The sequence below is a fragment of the Rousettus aegyptiacus genome, unplaced genomic scaffold (genome assembly GCF_014176215.1).
Source record: "Rousettus aegyptiacus isolate mRouAeg1 unplaced genomic scaffold, mRouAeg1.p scaffold_m13_p_17, whole genome shotgun sequence".
Taxonomy (NCBI): Eukaryota; Metazoa; Chordata; class Mammalia; order Chiroptera; family Pteropodidae; genus Rousettus; species Rousettus aegyptiacus.
The window spans coordinates 23,602,055-23,619,028 of NW_023416292.1; the positions used below are offsets into that span (position 1 = coordinate 23,602,055).

General features: G+C 55.9%; 1 non-coding gene and 4 pseudogenes across 1 annotated transcript; all 5 read right to left on the bottom strand.

Moving 5' to 3' along the window:
• Nucleotides 1-955: 955 nt before the first annotated feature.
• On the bottom strand, nucleotides 956-1,070 carry LOC118613177 (annotated as a pseudogene).
• Nucleotides 1,071-4,608: 3,538 nt separating this feature from the next.
• LOC118613179 lies at nucleotides 4,609-4,723 on the bottom strand (annotated as a pseudogene).
• A 2,700-nt stretch (nucleotides 4,724-7,423) lies between these two features.
• Nucleotides 7,424-7,547, bottom strand: LOC118613170 (annotated as a pseudogene).
• Nucleotides 7,548-11,753: 4,206 nt separating this feature from the next.
• LOC118613142 lies at nucleotides 11,754-11,872 on the bottom strand (annotated as a pseudogene).
• A 4,821-nt stretch (nucleotides 11,873-16,693) lies between these two features.
• LOC118612973 lies at nucleotides 16,694-16,812 on the bottom strand. The gene has a single exon (XR_004955324.1). It is a non-coding gene; the product is annotated as a 5S ribosomal RNA (ribosomal RNA).
• Between the last annotated feature and the right edge of the window lie 162 nt (nucleotides 16,813-16,974).

Here is a 16,974-nt window from a genome sequence, read left to right on the forward strand (position 1 = left end):
GACCACAGAGACAGCGAGCGAGTGAGTGAGCAGAGCCCAGGGACATCCAGGGGCCACCTGGCTAGAGGGCGGCAAAAGGAGGGGGCGGCAAAAGCCTACGGCACCCGGCCTTCCCAGATGGTCTCCCACCCAAGTAATAGAATAACCAGGCCCGACCCCGCTTAGCTTCCAAGATCAGACAAGTTCAGGCGCATTCAGGGTGGTAGGGACTTAGACGGGAGAGCCTGTCGTCTGCCGCCCCAAGAGACCGAGCCTGGCCTCCTGGCCGCTGGAGACGCCCACGACTACACCGTACCTCCTCCTTGGGGGGAGCGCTGGGGGTTCCGCTAGAGAGGTGGCTGGAGCGAGAGCCAGCCGCGCTAAGGCACCACCACAGCCCTTGAGGGACTGAGCGGAGGGACTGGGTGGGCGCTCTCGCATCCCGGACCTGCCCAGGCCGCAGACCACTTGCCTTCCCCGTCTTGGCCGTTCGGCAGGACCACGGCCCAGGCGTGCCTCGCCCATCTCTCGGCCACCTGGGCAACAAGGAAGGTGCAGCCCTGATAAGTTTCGACCTGGCCCCGAACCAGATCCACCCCTCCTCTGCGCTCCCCGGCGGGGCTGAGCGTGACCTGGCCAGAACCACGCGGAGACACCGGCCACACCACCAGGCAACGCTTCGCCCCGAAACCTCACCTACCGCCCAGTGCCCTCCGCCCTTGAGGCTCGCCCCTCCCCCCGTGGAGTCCAGAAAGCGAAGGGTCCAGAGTGGAGAGAAAACAGCCCAGGTCTGGCTGCAGGAGAGCAGGTGGGGGCGGGCGATGTCGCGGGGCGCATGGACTTTGGTGCAGCCCTTAAGCTCGGTCGCCTCCCCGGGACCCCCGGAACAGCAAGCGACCACGTGAGCAAGTGAGCGAGGGCCCGGGGCATCCAGGGGCACCCCGGCTGGAGGGCGACAAAAGGAGGGGGCGGCAAAGGCCTACGGCACCCGGTATTCGCGGTCTCCCATCTAAGTACTAACCAGGCTCAACCCTGCTTAGCTTCCAAGATCAGACGGGATCAGGCACGTTCCGCGGGGTACAGCCGTAACCGGGAACACTGTCGCCTGCATTCCCAAAACTTCGAGCCTGGCCTCCCGGCCCCCGGAGACGCCCGCGCCTGCACCACAGCAGAAAATAAATTTTATGACATACACGTGGGCGCTAATTTGAAATGCATGTGAGAGCAGCAGAGAGAACTGTTCACGAGATGCGCCGCTGTGTTATTCCCCCCAAATCCCACCAGATGGCAGCAGAGTGTAAAGTTTTACGATGACATCCATCGTTTCTGGACACCGTATGGCAGCAGAGAATGACTATTCATGAGCGCTCAGGTGTTTATAATAAAATACACACCCGATGGCATCAGAAAATTTATTTTTATTGTGGTCTACACTCTGTTATTCTCAAAATGCACACAGGATTGCTGCGGAAAACAAAATTTATGAATACGCTAGTACTTTCACAATGTCCACGAGATGGCAGCAGAGGATAGGGAATAACATTTCATGGCCATCGCTCGGGTGCTAGTCCCAGAAATTCCACGAGATGGCACCAGACGATAAGGAATAATATTGCAATACCTAAACTCTGGTGCTATTCCCAAAAAGCCCACGAGATGGCAGCAGAAGATGGGGAAAAACATTTCATGGTCGACACACTGCTGCTATTCCCAAAAATCCCACGGGATGACAGCAGAGGCTTCGGAATGATATTTCAATACTTAAACTCGGTGCTATTCCCCCAAAAGCCCACGGGATGGCAGCAGAGGCTTCGGAATAATAGTTCAATCCCTAAACTCTGGTGCTATTCCCGAGGAGTCCACGAGATGGCAGCAGAGGATTAGGAAGAATAGCTCAATGCCTAAACTCTGGTGCTATTCTCAAAAATTCCACGAGATGGCAGCAGAGACTTACGAATAATATTTCAATCCCTAAACTCTGGTGCTATTCCCCAAAAAGACCACGAGATGGCAGCAGAGGCTTCGGAATAATATTTCAATACCTAAACTTCGGTGCTATTCCCCAAAAAGGCCACGAGACGGCAGCAGAGGCTGAGGAATAATATTTCAATACCTACACTCTGGTGCTATTCCCAAAAAGCCCACGAGATGGCAGCAGAGGCTTCGGAAAAATATTTCAATACCTAAACTTCGGTGCTATTCCCCAAAAAGGCCACGAGACGGCACCAGAGGCTTCGGAATAATATTTCAATACCTAAACTCTGGTGCTATTCCCAAAAAGCCCACGAGATGGCAGCAGAAGATGGGGAAAAGCATTTCATGTTCCACACACTGCTGCTATTCCCAAAACTCCCACGGGATGACAGCAGAGGCTTCGGAATGATATTTCAATACTTAAACTCGGTGCTATTCCCCCAAAAGCCCACGGGACGGCACCAGAGGCTTCGGAATAATATTTCAATCCCTAAACTCTGGTGCTATTCCCAAGAAGCGGAAACCCGGGTCCGCGGAAGCCCTGGGAACCCCGGGTCCGCGGAACCCCTGGGAACCCCTTGGTCCGCGGAACCCCTGGGAACCCCTTGGTCCGCGGAACCCCTGGGAACCCCTGGCTCCGCGGAACCCCTGGGAACCCCTGGCTCGGCGGAACCCCTGAGAACCCCTTCGTCGACGGAACCCCTGGGAACCCCTGGGTCCGCGGAACCCCTGGGAACCCCTGGGTCCGCGGAACCCCTGAGAACCCCTTCGTCCACGGAACCCCTGAGAACCTCTTCGTCGACGGAACCCCTGGGAACCCCTACGTCGACGGAACCCCTGGGAACCCCTTGGTCCGCGGAACCCCTGGGAACCCCTTGGTCCGCGGAACCTCGGAACCCCTGGTTCCCCGGAACCGCAGAACCCCTGGAACACCCGGAATCCCGGAACCGCGGAACCCCTGGAACCCCCGTAAGCCCGGAACCCCAGAACCCTTTTATCCCCGGAACCCCGGCGCTCCCGGAACTCCCGGAACCTTGGCACCCCTGTATCCCGTGCCCCGATACAGGTCGGGGCTCAGGGAGTCTCGTTGTCCTTTGAGTCCTGCCAAGGTACCACCGCAGAAAGGCAAGACGCACAGGCTCCCTGGAGTATGTGTGTGTGCGCATGCGCGCGCGCGCGCGCGCGCGGGCCTGTTTGAGTGAGCGTGTGTGTGTGTGTGTGTGGCTGTTTGCTGCAGCCTGTGCGAGCAAGAAGGCTCTCGCCGCACACGCGTGCGCGCTCTCGTGTGTCTCGGCCTTTCTGACGCAGCTGGTCAGTCCTGCTTCTCGTCCCGGGTGTGCGGGCCGGCCTCGCGCTTGGGCCGGCCTCGCGCTTGGGCCGAGGGCACCTGGCTGTCGGGTGAGAAGGGCGGGGAGAAGCGTGTCGGAGGAGGTTTGAGGCCTCTGGCGGGGCGGGGCTGGGCGGGACGCGGCGTGGCGGGTGGGGGTGGCTGGTCCCGCGTCCCGGGAATGCGAGCACACTCCCAACGTGTGTTAGAGACGGCGGTCCTCGGGGCTCGGTCCTACGGAGCCCAGGAAGGAGAGGGTCAGGAGCGGTGAGAGGAAACAGCCCGGGACTGGCTGCAGGAGAGCAGGTGAGGGCGGGTGAGGGCGCGGGCCCGCGGCCATTGGAGACGCCCTTGGGCTCGGCCGCCCGCGGCGGACCGCAGAGACAGCGAGCGAGTGAGTGAGCAGAGCCCAGGGGCATCCAGGGGCAACCTGGCTAGAGGGCGGCAAAAGGAGGGGGCGGCCAAAGCCTACGGCACCCGGCCTTCCCAGATGGTCTCCCACCCAAGCAATAGAATAACCAGGCCCGACCCTGCTTAGCTTCCAAGATCAGACAAGTTCAGGCGCATTCAGAGTGGTAGGGACTTAGACGGGAGAGCCTGTCGTCTGCCGCCCCAAGAGACCGAGCCTGGCCTCCCGGCCGCTGGAGACGCCCACGACTACACCGTACCTCCTCCTTGGGGGGAGCGCTGGGGGTTCCGCTAGAGAGGTGGCTGGAGCGAGAGCCAGCCGCGCTAAGGCACCACCACAGCCCTTGAGGGACTGAGCGGAGGGACTGGGTGGGCGCTCTCGCATCCCGGACCTGCCCAGGCCGCAGACCACTTGCCTTCCCCGTCTTGGCCGTTTGGCAGGACCACGGCCCAGGCGTGCCTCGCCCATCTCTCGGCCACCTGGGCAACAAGGAAGGTGCAGCCCTGATAAGTTTCGACCTGGCCCCGAACCAGATCCACCCCTCCTCTGCGCTCCCCGGCGGGGCTGAGCGTGACCTGGCCAGAACCACGCGGAGACACCGGCCACACCACCAGGCAACGCTTCGCCCCGAAACCTCACCTTCCGCCCAGTGCCCTCCGCCCTTGAGGCTCGCCCCTCCCCCCGTGGAGTCCAGAAAGCGAAGGGTCCAGAGTGGAGAGAAAACAGCCCAGGTCTGGCTGCAGGAGAGCAGGTGGGGGCGGGCGATGTCGCGGGGCGCATGGACTTTGGTGCAGCCCTTACGCTCGGTCGCCTCCCCGGGACCCCCGGAACAGCAAGCGACCAAGTGAGCAAGTGAGCGAGGGCCCGGGGCATCCAGGGGCACCCCGGCTGGAGGGCGACAAAAGGAGGGGGCGGCAAAGGCCTACGGCACCCGGTATTCGCGGTCTCCCATCTAAGTACTAACCAGGCTCAACCCTGCTTAGCTTCCAAGATCAGACGGGATCAGGCACGTTCCGCGGGGTACAGCCGTAACCAGGAACACTGTCGCCTGCATTCCCAAAACTTCGAGCCTGGCCTCCCGGCCCCCGGAGACGCCCGCGCCTGCACCACAGCAGAAAATAAATTTTATGACATACACGTGGGCGCTAATTTGAAATGCATGTGAGAGCAGCAGAGAGAACTGTTCACGAGATGCGCCGCTGTGTTATTCCCCCAAATCCCACCACATGGCGGCAGAGTGTAAAGTTTTATGATGACATCGATCGTTTCTGGACACCGTATGGCAGCAGAGAATGACTATTCATGAGCGCTCAGGTGTTTATAATAAAATACACACCCGATGGCATCAGAAAATTTATTTTTATTGTGGTCTACACTCTGTTATTCTCAAACTGCACACAGGATTGCTGCGGAAAACAAAATTTATGAATACGCTAGTACTTTCACAATGTCCACGAGATGGCAGCAGAGGATAGGGAATAACATTTCATGGCCATCGCTCGGGTGCTAGTCCCAGAAATTCCACGAGATGGCACCAGACGATAAGGAATAATATTGCAATACCTAAACTCTGGTGCTATTCCCAAAAAGCCCACGAGATGGCAGCAGAAGATGGGGAAAAACATTTCATGGTCGACACACTGCTGCTATTCCCCAAAATCCCACGGCATGACAGCAGAGGCTTCGGAATGATATTTCAATACTTAAACTCGGTGCTGTTCCCCCAAAAGCCCACGGGATGGCAGCAGAGGCTTAGGAATAATATTTCAATACCTAAACTCTGGTGCTATTCCCGAGGAGTCCACGAGATGGCAGCAGAGGATTAGGAAGAATAGCTCAATGCCTAAACTCTGGTGCTATTCTCAAAAATTCCACGAGATGGCAGCAGAGACTTACGAATAATATTTCAATCCCTAAACACTGGTGCTATTCCCCAGAGAGCCCACGAGATGGCAGCAGAGGCTTCGGAATAATATTTCAATACCTAAACTTCGGTGCTATTCCCCAAAAAGGCCACGAGACGGCAGCAGAGGCTGAGGAATAATATTTCAATACCTACACTCTGGTGCTATTCCCAAAAAGCCCACGAGATGGCAGCAGAGGCTTCGGAAAAATATTTCAATACCTAAACTTCGGTGCTATTCCCCAAAAAGGCCACGAGACGGCACCAGAGGCTTCGGAATAATAAACTCTGGTGCTATTCCCAAAAAGCCCACGAGATGGCAGCAGAAGATGGGGAAAAACATTTCATGTTCCACACACTGCTGCTATTCCCAAAAATCCCACGGGATGACAGCAGAGGCTTCGGAATGATATTTCAATACTTAAACTCGGTGCTATTCCCCCAAAAGCCCACGGGACGGCACCAGAGGCTTCGGAATAATATTTCAATCCCTAAACTCTGGTGCTATTCCCAAGAAGCGGAAACCCGGATCCGCGGAACCCCTGGGAACCCGGGTCCGCGGAAGCCCTGGGAACCCCGGGTCCGCGGAACCCCTGGGAACCCCTTGGTCCGCGGAACCCCTGGGAACCCCTTGGTCCGCGGAACCCCTGGGAACCCCTGGCTCCGCGGAACCCCTGGGAACCCCTGGCTCGGCGGAACCCCTGAGAACCCCTTCGTCGACGGAACCCCTGGGAACCCCTGGGTCCGCGGAACCCCTGGGAACCCCTGGGTCCGCGGAACCCCTGAGAACCCCTTCGTCCGCGGAACCCCTGAGAACCTCTTCGTCGACGGAACCCCTGGGAACCCCTACGTCGACGGAACCCCTGGGAACCCCTTGGTCCGCGGAACCCCTGGGAACACCTTGGTCCGCGGAACCGGAACCCCTGGGAACCCCTGGTTCCCCGGAACCGCAGAACTCCTGGAACACCCCGGAATCCCGGAACCGCGGAACCCCTGGAACCCCCGTAAGCCCGGAACCCCAGAACCCTTTTATCCCCGGAACCCCGGCGCTCCCGGAACTCCCGGAACCTTGGCACCCCTGTATCCCGTGCCCCGATACAGGTCGGGGCTCAGGGAGTCTCGTTGTCCTTTGAGTCCTGCCGAGGTACTACCGCAGAAAGGCAAGACGCACAGGCTCCCTGGAGTATGTGTGTGTGCGCATGCGCGCGCGCACGCGCGCGTGTGTGTGTGTGTGTGTGTGTGTGAGTGAGTGTGTGTGTGTGGCTGTTTGCTGCAGCCTGTGCGAGCAAGAAGGCTCTCGCCGCACAAGCGTGCGCGCTCTCGTGTGTCTCGGCCTTTCTGACGCAGCTGGTCAGTCCTGCTTCTCGTCCCGGGTGTGCGGGCCGGCCTCGCGCTTGGGCCGGCCTCGCGCTTGGGCCGAGGGCACCTGGCTGTCGGGTGAGAAGGGCGGGGAGAAGCGTGTCGGAGGAGGTTTGAGGCCTCTGGCGGGGCGGGGCTGGGCGGGACGCGGCGTGGCGGGTGGGGGTGGCTGGTCCCGCGTCCCGGGAATGCGAGCACACTCCCAACGTGTGTTAGAGACGGCGGTCCTCGGGGCTCGGTCCTACGGAGCCCAGGAAGGAAAGGGTCAGGAGCGGTGAGAGGAAACAGCCCGGGACTGGCTGCAGGAGAGCAGGTGAGGGCGGGTGAGGGCGCGGGCCCGCGGCCATTGGAGACGCCCTTGGGCTCGGCCGCCCGCGGCGGACCACAGAGACAGCCAGCAAGTGAGTGAGCAGAGCCCAGGGGCATCCAGGGGCAACCTGGCTTGAGGGCGGCAAAAGGAGGGGGCGGCAAAAGCCTACGGCACCCGGCCTTCCCAGATGGTCTCCCACCCAAGTAATAGAATAACCAGGCCCGACCCTGCTTAGCTTCCAAGATCAGACAAGTTCGGGCGCATTCAGGGTGGTAGGGACTTAGACGGGAGAGCCTGTCGTCTGCCGCCCCAAGAGACCGAGCCTGGCCTCCTGGCCGCTGGAGACGCCCACGACTACACCGTACCTCCTCCTTGGGGGGAGCGCTGGGGGTTCCGCTAGAGAGGTGGCTGGAGCGAGAGCCAGCCGCGCTAAGGCACCACCACAGCCCTTGAGGGACTGAGCGGAGGGACTGGGTGGGCGCTCTCGCATCCCGGACCTGCCCAGGCCGCAGACCACTTGCCTTCCCCGTCTTGGCCGTTCGGCAGGACCACGGCCCAGGCGTGCCTCGCCCATCTCTCGGCCACCTGGGCAACAAGGAAGGGGCGGCCCTGATAAGTTTCGACCTGGCCCTGAACCAGATCCACCCCTCCTCTGCGCTCCCCGGCGGGGGCTGAGCGTGACCTGGCCAGAACCACGCGGAGACACCGGCCACACCACCAGGCAACGCTTCGCCCCGAAACCTCACCTACCGCCCAGTGCCCTCCGCCCTTGAGGCTCGCCCCTCCCCCCGTGGAGTCCAGAAAGCGAAGGGTCCAGAGTGGAGAGAAAACAGCCCAGGTCTGGCTGCAGGAGAGCAGGTGGGGGCGGGCGATGTCGCCGGGCGCATGGACTTTGGTGCAGCCCTTACGCTCGGTCGCCTCCCCGGGACCCCCGGAACAGCAAGCGACCAAGTGAGCAAGTGAGCGAGGGCCCGGGGCATCCAGGGGCACCCCGGCTGGAGGGCGACAAAAGGAGGGGGCGGCAAAGGCCTACGGCACCCGGTATTCGCGGTCTCCCATCTAAGTACTAACCAGGCTCAACCCTGCTTAGCTTCCAAGATCAGACGGGATCAGGGGCACGTTCCGCGGGGTACAGCCGTAACCAGGAACACTGTCGCCTGCATTCCCAAAACTTCGAGCCTGGCCTCCCGGCCCCCGGAGACGCCCGCGCCTGCACCACAGCAGAAAATACATTTTATGACATACACGTGGGCGCTAATTTGAAATGCATGTGATAGCAGCAGAGAGAACTGTTCACGAGATGCGCCGCTGTGTTATTCCCCCAAATCCCACCACATGGCGGCAGAGTGTAAAGTTTTATGATGACATCGATCGTTTCTGGACACCGTATGGCAGTAGAGAATGAATATTCATGATCGCTCAGGTGTTTATAATAAAACACACACCCGATGGCATCAGAAAATTTATTTTTATTGTGGTCTACACTCTGTCATTCTCAAACTGCACACAGGATTGCTGCGGAAAACAAAATTTATGAATACGCTAGTACTTTCACAATGTCCACGAGATGGCAGCAGAGGATAGGGAATAACATTTCATGGCCATCGCTCGGGTGCTATTCCCAGAAATTCCACGAGATGGCACCAGACGATAAGGAATAATATTGCAATACCTAAACTCTGGTGCTATTCCCAAAAAGCCCACGAGATGGCAGCAGAAGATGGGGAAAAACATTTCATGGTCGACACACTGCTGCTATTCCCAAAAATCCCACGGGATGACAGCAGAGGCTTCGGAATGATATTTCAATACTTAAACTCGGTGCTATTCCCCCAAAAGCCCACGGGATGGCAGCAGAGGCTTCGGAATAATAGTTCAATCCCTAAACTCTGGTGCTATTCCCGAGGAGTCCACGAGATGGCAGCAGAGGATTAGGAAGAATAGCTCAATGCCTAAACTCTGGTGCTATTCTCAAAAATTCCACGAGATGGCAGCAGAGGCTTACGAATAATATTTCAATCCCTAAACTCTGGTGCTATTCCCCAAAAAGACCACGAGATGGCAGCAGAGGCTTTGAAATAATATTTCAATCCCTAAACACTGGTGCTATTCCCCAGAGAGCCCACGAGATGGCAGCAGAGGCTTCGGAATAATATTTCAATACCTCAACTTCGGTGCTATTCCCCAAAAAGGCCACGAGACGGCAGCAGAGGCTGAGGAATAATATTTCAATCCCTAAACTCTGGTGCTATTCCCCCAAAAGCCCACGGGACGGCACCAGAGGCTTCGGAATAATATTTCAATCCCTAAACTCTGGTGCTATTCCCAAGAAGCGGAAACCCGGATCCGCGGAACCCCTGGGAACCCGGGTCCGCGGAAGCCCTGGGAACCCCGGGTCCGCGGAACCCCTGGGAACCCCTGGGTCCGCGGAACCCCTGGGAACCCCTGGGTCCGCGGAACCCCTGGGAACCCCGGCTCCGCGGAACCCCTGGGAACCCCTTCGTCGACGGAACCCCTGGGAACCCCGGGTCCGCGGAACCCCTGGGAACCCTTTCGTCCGCGGAACCCCTGGGAACCCCTTGGTCCGCGGAACCCCTGAGAACCCCTTACTCCGCGGAACCCCTGGGAACCCCGGGTCCGCGGAACCCCCTGGGAACCCCTTCGTCCGCGGAACCCCTGGGAACCCCTTGGTCCGCGGAACCCCTGGGAACCCCTTGGTCCGCGGAACCTCGGAACCCCTGGGAACCCCTGGTTCCCCGGAACCGCAGAACCCCTGGAACCCCCGGAACCCCGGAACCGCGGAACCCTTGGAACCCCCGGAACCCCGGAACCCCAGAACCCTTTTATCCCCGGAACCCCGGCGCTCCCGGAACTCCCGGAACCTTGGCACACCTGTATCCCGTGCCCCGATACAGGTCGGGGCTCAGGGAGTCTCGTTGTCCTTTGAGTCCTGCCAAGGTAGCACCGCAGAAAGGCAAGACGCACAGGCTCCCTGGAGTATGTGTGTGTGCGCATGCGCGCGCGCGCGCGCGGGCCTGTTTGAGTGAGCGTGTGTGTGTGTGTGTGGCTGTTTGCTGCAGCCTGTGCGAGCAAGAAGGCTCTCGCCGCACACGCGTGCGCGCTCTCGTGTGTCTCGGCCTTTCTGACGCAGCTGGTCAGTCCTGCTTCTCGTCCCGGGTGTGCGGGCCGGCCTCGCGCTTGGGCCGGCCTCGCGCTTGGGCTGAGGGCACCTGGCTGTCGGGTGAGAAGGGCGGGGAGAAGCGTGTCGGAGGAGGTTTGAGGCCTCTGGCGGGGCGGGGCGGGGCTGGGCGGGACGCGGCGTGGCGGGTGGGGGTGGCTGGTCCCGCGTCCCGGGAATGCGAGCACACTCCCAACGTGTGTTAGAGACGGCGGTCCTCGGGGCTCGGTCCTACGGAGCCCAGGAAGGAAAGGGCCTGGAGCGGTGAGAGGAAACAGCCCGGGACTGGCTGCAGGAGAGCAGGTGAGGGCGGGTGAGGGCGCGGGCCCGCGGCCATTGGAGACGCCCTTGGGCTCGGCCGCCCGCGGCGGACCACAGAGACAGCGAGCAAGTGAGTGAGCAGAGCCCAGGGGCATCCAGGGGCAACCTGGCTAGAGGGCGGCAAAAGGAGGGGGCGGCAAAAGCCTACGGCACCCGGCCTTCCCAGATGGTCTCCCACCCAAGTAATAGAATAACCAGGCCCGACCCTGCTTAGCTTCCAAGAACAGACACGTTCAGGCGCATTCAGAGTGGTAGGGACTTAGACGGGAGAGCCTGTCGTCTGCCGCCCCAAGAGACCGAGCCTGGCCTCCTGGCCGCTGGAGACGCCCACGACTACACCGTACCTCCTCCTTGGGGGGAGCGCTGGGGGTTCCGCTAGAGAGGTGGCTGGAGCGAGAGCCAGCCGCGCTAAGGCACCACAGCCCTTGAGGGACTGAGCGGAGGGACTGGGTGGGCGCTCTCGCATCCCAGACCTGCCCAGGCCCCAGACCACTTGCCTTCCCCGTCTTGGCCATTCGGCAGGACCACGGCCCGGGTGCGCCTCGCCAATCTCTCGGCCACCTGGGCAACAAGGAATGTGCAGCCCTGATAAGTCTCGACCCGGCCCTGAACCAGATCCACCCCCACCTCTGTGCTCCCCGGCGGGGCCGAGCCTGACCTGGCCAAAACCACGCGGAGACACTGGCCACACCACCAGGCAACGCTTCGCCCCGAAATCTCACCTTCCGCCCAGCGCCGTCCGCCATCGAGGCTCGGCTCCGTGGAGCCCAGGAAGCGAAGGGTCCGGAGCGGAGGGAAATCACCCGGGGTCTGGCTGCAGGAGAGCAGGTGGAGGCGGGTGATGTCGCGGGGCGCATGGACTTTGGTGCAGCCCTTAAACTCGGTCGTCTACCCGGGACCCCTGGAACAGCAAGCGACCAAGTGAGCAAGTGAGCAGGGCCCCGGGGCATCCAGGGGTACCCTGGCTGAGGGATAAAAGGAGGGGGCGGCAAGAGCCTACAACACCCAGTACTCACCGGCGGTCTCCCGTCCAAGTACTAACCAGGCCCAAACCTGCTTAGCTTCTGAGATCAGACGGGATCAGGCACGTTCCGCGTGCTACAGCCGTAAACAGGAAATACTGTCACCTGCATTCCCAAAAGTTCGAGCCTGGCCTCCCGGCCCCCGGAGACGCCTGCGCCTGCACCGCAGCAGAAAATAAATTTTATGACATACACATGGACGCTGATTTGAAATGCATATGATAGCAGCAGAAATGAGTGTTCGGGAGATGCGCCGCTGTGTTATTCCCCAAAAGCCCACCAGATGGCAGCAGAGTGTAAAGTTTTATGATGACTTTGATCGTTTCTGGACGCCGCATGGCAGTGGAGAATGAATATTCATGATCGCTCAGGTGTTTATAATGAAATATACGCCTGATGGCATCAGAAAATTAATTTTTAGTATGGTATACACTCTGTTATTCTCAAAATGGCCAAAGGATTGCCACAGAATACAAAAGTTATGAATACATTGGTATTTTCGCAATGTCCACGAGGTGGCAGCAGAGAACAAATTATTCAAGACATGCGCTGCTGTGTTATTCCCAAGATTCACACTAAAGGGCAGCAGAAAAAAAATTCTAACAACATACCCTGGGGAGTCATTTTTTAAATGCACATGAGACAGTAGCAGAAATAACTTTTCAAGACGTGCACTCCTGTGTTATCCCCAAAATGCTGAGCCTATGGCAACAGCAAATAACTTTTAACTTTAACATACGCTTGCCTGTTATTTTCAAATGCCCATCAGACAGCAGCACAGAATAATATCTCATGACATGTACTATTTTTGTTTATCCTGATACACACGAGAGGTCTATGTACAAGAACTTTATTTAACCAAACATCCTTAGCTGTCATCTTCTAACTGTATGAGGTAACGAAAGAAATAACTGTTTATGATATGTGCTATGGTGTAATTCCCAATATGACAACCAGATGGAAGCACAGAATGAGTATTCAAGATGATCTACAGTAGGATATCATTTCCAAATTGCCCACAAGACTACGGCATAGAATTATGTCATGACAAGCACTCCTGAGTTTTTCACAAGATGCACACAAAATGGCATCAGAAAACTTTTCATAATGACATTCCACAGAGTTCATTTTCAGAATGCACATGAGATAGCAACATTACATTTTATGACATATGCTGCAATTTATTCCGAAAATGTTCACCGTGCGGCGGCAGATTAGTATTCATAACAAACACTCAGGTATTAGTTCTGAAATGCCCTCCAGACGGTAGCAGCGAACAAATTTCAGGACATACACACTTTTGTTTTTCCCACGATTCCCACGAAACGGCACCAGAGAAAAAATTATAGAGACACACAGTGGGGTGGTGTTTTTTAAAGGCGCGCGACGGCAGCAGCAATAACTTTTCATGGGATGCACTGTGGCGTTATTCCAAAAATGCTCACCAGGCAGCAGCAGAAAATAAATTTTTACGCTCACATACACCTGAGTGTTATTATCAAAATTTCCACGAGATGGCAACAGAGAACAATTTTTCATTATTTGCAGTCCTGTTATTCTCTTTTAACCTGAAAAGGCACCAGAGAAAAAAATTATAACGACATACCCTGGGGGTGTTATTTTTTAAATGCACATGCGATAGCAGAAGTTTTATTTTCTTTCATGACATTACTGTGGTGTTATTTCTAAATAACCACCAGATGGCATCAGAAAATAATTTTGTGCTGACGTATACCTGGATATTATTTTCAAAATGACCACGAAATGGCAGTACAGAATAACTTCATGTTTCTGTGTCTTTACACAGATGCAAACGAAATGGCAGTAGACAAAAGGTGATTATAATGACATTCCTTTGGGTTTCCTCTGAATGAACCTTACACAGAGGCTGAAATAACATGTTATGGTCTACGCTGTGTTGTTATTCCCAGAATGCCCACAAGATAGCAGCAAGAATGAATTTTATTACACTCATGTCAATCTCAAGATGCACAATAGATGAAGGCAGACAATATTTACGGCAATCTACACCAGGTTTTATTCCCGAAATCTCCACAAGATGGCAGCAAAGAGTAACTTTTTTATTTCATGCAATCCGGTGTTATTTCCATAATGCCCACCAAATGGCAGCAGAAAAAAAATTTCAATGATGACATACACTTGGATGTTATTTTTCTAAATACTCACGAGATGGCAGCAGAGAAAAACATTTCATAATGACATGCCTTGGGTGTCATTTTCAAAATAAACATGAAGAAGCAGAGGAAATAACTTTATGAGCAGCCCTGTCATGTTATTCCCACATTTCCCACCTGACGGCAGCAGAGAATGACTATTCATAATGACCTACACTTGATGACCTATATTCAGGTGTTATTCCAAAAATTGCACACGAGATGGCAGCAGAGGATAAGGAATAACATTTCATGACCTAAACTCTGGTGCTATTCTCAAAACGCCCACGAGATGGTAGCAGAGGATAACGAATAACATTGTAATACCTAAACTCTGGTGCTATTCCTAAAATGTACACGAAATGGCTGCAGAAGACAACGAATACCATTTCATGACCTAAATTCTGGTGCTATTCCAAAAAATCCCACGAGATGGCAGCAGAGGATAAGGAATAACCTTTCATGACCTACACTCTGATGTATTATCCAAAATGCACACGAGATGGCAGCATAGGAAGAGTAATTGCCATTAGCTGCAATACCCTCAGATGAGTTACAAAGTGAATATAAAACTCATATAAGAAGAAAGGAAAAATTTTTATAGAGATCATTATTACCTGGACCGTAAAGACACCCTAGATATAGAGATGTAAGAGAACAATAAGAACATTAGTCAGTCAGAGGGCAAAACTGTTATCTTCATCAAAAAGTCAAGAAATGCTCTTTCTGGATGACTGTTTTGGTAAGGTTGTAGGGCTGTATAGTACTCGTTCATGTATTCCTTTATTCATGCGGTAAGTAGTTATTAATATGCCAGGCACTGTGTTACATGATAGAGTTGTCCTAGCAAGTGAGGCAGGTATGGCTTCCGGTCGCACAAAGTCAGCTAGGGGTTAGAGTCTGATGGATAATCAAAATGTGAACACACTGTATGGCTGTTGTGACAGGATAGGACATGATAGTAATAGAATTTTATTAATTCTTTTTCTTTTTTTCTTTTTTTTTTTAGCTCAGTACCTTCCAGATTGCAACTATAAAAATAACGCAGCTCATTTTGTAAATTGTTCTGTTTTGTGGGGAGCACTACATCTTGACCTTTCACTTTCCAGGTTCCAGTCGAACTGTGAATGCCCTCGCATCATACCTTAGGGGACCCTTACATTTTATTGTGTCCTTATACTATTGACCCACAAAAGACGATGCACGTCAGAAGACATAATTCTTTAATTTTTCATTAGGATTTCCATCTCTGGCCTAAATGCACTTTTGGAAGAGTATTTTCAGAGAGCAAAAGGAAGACTCTTCTTACCGTCATATGGGGAGATTCAAATATCTAAAGCCTGCTTTTCCTCATGTCCCTTTAAATGTATGGCAGGGACTCCCAGCCTCACTTTTGGTTGTTTTTGACTTTGCTGCCTCACAGGCATCTGAAGATCAAGGCGTGCCTTATTTATCTGTGTAGACACTGTAAACACATAATAAATGTTGAATAACTCAGAGAAACATTGTGGGAAAATTACCTTTTGAGACCATGACTATTTTCCTATAGTGTTTTTATGTGAGCATGTTTAAAACTTTGAATTTTAAATCCCTTTAGCAAACTTCTAATAAAGAAGAACAATGAAAAGAAAAAAAATTAACACAGAGTGGGACTACAACTGAACCTGTTTTTTTTTTTTTTTACTCTTTTACATGTTAAAGACCTCAAGAAAACAGTTTCTAATTGTCTTCTATTATTTATGAACTTCATTATTGTTTATGTGTCAGGGACAGTATAATCCAAAAACAAAACTAAAACTGTAACCTGTTTTGTGAAACGAAACGTAAACCAGAACACATCGTTTCAGTAGGACGCCGTCACTACAGTGCCAAACAGGCATTTAAAAAATTAACAGAAAATTAAAGACTATTTACTTCCTCTGACAAAATATGTTGGAAGTTGTCCTAAGTAAAGAAGACTTCAAGAAAGAATGCTGGTGCCCAGAGAGCGCCGTCTGGCAATCGCTGCGAAGTGGTCAGCGAGGGGCCTCCTCGCGCGGTCGCCGAGCCCAGGGCCGCGCATGTCCCTCCCCGGACGACGGGCGGCTCGGGACCTTTTCCTGCGACGCGTCCGGGAAACGCGGAGAGAAGGGTGCCATCCCTGAGTCCTGCCGACCCCACTGCGCTCACTGCGCTCCTCGCTTCCCCCCTCCCTTGTCCCCTCCTACTGTCCCTCCCCGCCCTGCCCCTCTCCCTTCCCCTGTCCCCGACCCGCCTTGACTACCAGCCGGCCTCGGTGACACCGGCCAGAGTCGCAGCGGGGCCGGCACCGGCAGCGGCCCGCGCCGCAGTCGGGCGGCGTCACCCCCGCCGCGCCGCCGCGCTGGCGGGAGGGCGGCCCCAGCGGCGGGCGGCGCAGACCCCGCACGCGGCAGAGGATCCCCGCGCACTGAGCCCACGAGCGCTGCACACAGAGCTTTGGGGGGCCGGGGGAGCGCGCGCCCGCTCCGCCCCTTCATCCATGGCCTTGGCCGGCTCCCAGCGGTGCCGAAGGTCTAGGTCGGCGCTCTAGCATCCTGGGACTGTACAGACCCCGGCCACGCAGCTGAAGGCGGGCTATGGCGCGGAACGCGCGGCCCAGCGGGCAGCCCCTGCGCTCCGGCGGCCGGGGATCCCCGAGACAGCGAGCGAAGGAGCAATGCTCCGGGGCGTCCAGGGGCACCCTGGCTGGAGGGCGGCAAAAGGAGGGCGCGGCAAAAGCCTACAGCACCCGGTATTCCCAGGCGGTCTCCCATCCAAGTACTAACCAGGCCCGACCCTGCTTAGCTTCCGAGATCAGACGAGATCGGGCGCGTTCAGGGTGGTATGGCCGTAGACGCGAGGCGCTGTCGTCCGCCGCCCCAAGAGCTCGAGCTCGGCCTTCCCGGCGCCCGAGACGCCCGCGCCTGCGGCGCGACTACCCGGGGGTCTGCGGGGCTTTCGCTGGAGAAACGGCGGCCAGCCAGCGCGAGTCACACTAAGGCACCGCGGGCCTTGGTT